This window comes from Chiloscyllium plagiosum, unplaced genomic scaffold (assembly GCF_004010195.1).
Source record: "Chiloscyllium plagiosum isolate BGI_BamShark_2017 unplaced genomic scaffold, ASM401019v2 scaf_11308, whole genome shotgun sequence".
In the NCBI taxonomy this organism is placed as follows: domain Eukaryota; kingdom Metazoa; phylum Chordata; class Chondrichthyes; order Orectolobiformes; family Hemiscylliidae; genus Chiloscyllium; species Chiloscyllium plagiosum.
The window spans coordinates 1-781 of NW_025199303.1; positions in this window are offsets into that span (position 1 = coordinate 1).

Below are 781 nucleotides of genomic sequence, written 5' to 3' on the forward strand. Positions count from 1 at the left end.
TAAGAAGGATCTTTTATCCCCACTCTCTGTTTTCTGCCAGACAGCCAAGCTTCTATCTATACTAGCAACATGCCTCTAACACCATGGGCCCTTATCTTACTCTGTGGCCTCCTGTGTGGCACTCCAAACGAGGTAGGATAAGAGTTCAAAATCACAAAAGTTTCAGCTCTGTAGATAGAAAGTAACTGTGCCTCCAGATGGAAAGATTGAGAACCAGAGGACACTAACTTAAAACAAATCTCAAAATAGCTAATGGTGACATGAAGAAAGGCCTTTTTTTCACAGTTAAAAATCACACATCACCAGGTTATAGTCTAACAGGTTTAATTGGAAGCACACTAGCTTTCAGAGCGACGCTCCTTCATCAGGTGATTGTGGAGGGCTCGATCGTAACACAGAATTTATAGCAAAAATTTGCAGTGTGATGTAACTGAAATTATACATTGAAGAATTGACTGTCTGTTAAGCCTTTCATCTGTTAGAATACAGTGATAATTTCACTTCTTTCACAAAACCCTTTTTTTTAAAGTTGCATTCTCGGGTTAGCTGTTAACAATGGTGATAGCTAGACAATATGTTGAAGGTGTTAGCCCCCTGTGTTCTCTGTCTATGACCTGATGTTTAGATTGATTCTAATCTAAAAAGTGAGATAACAGAGTATTACATAAATTCATGCAGTTTTTGAGCAAAGTACAATGTAACTCTGCAAGTACAAATTCACCACACAAAATATATGTGTGCATGTGGGTCTTTGTCTGTCTGTGTGTCTGTCTGTCTGGGG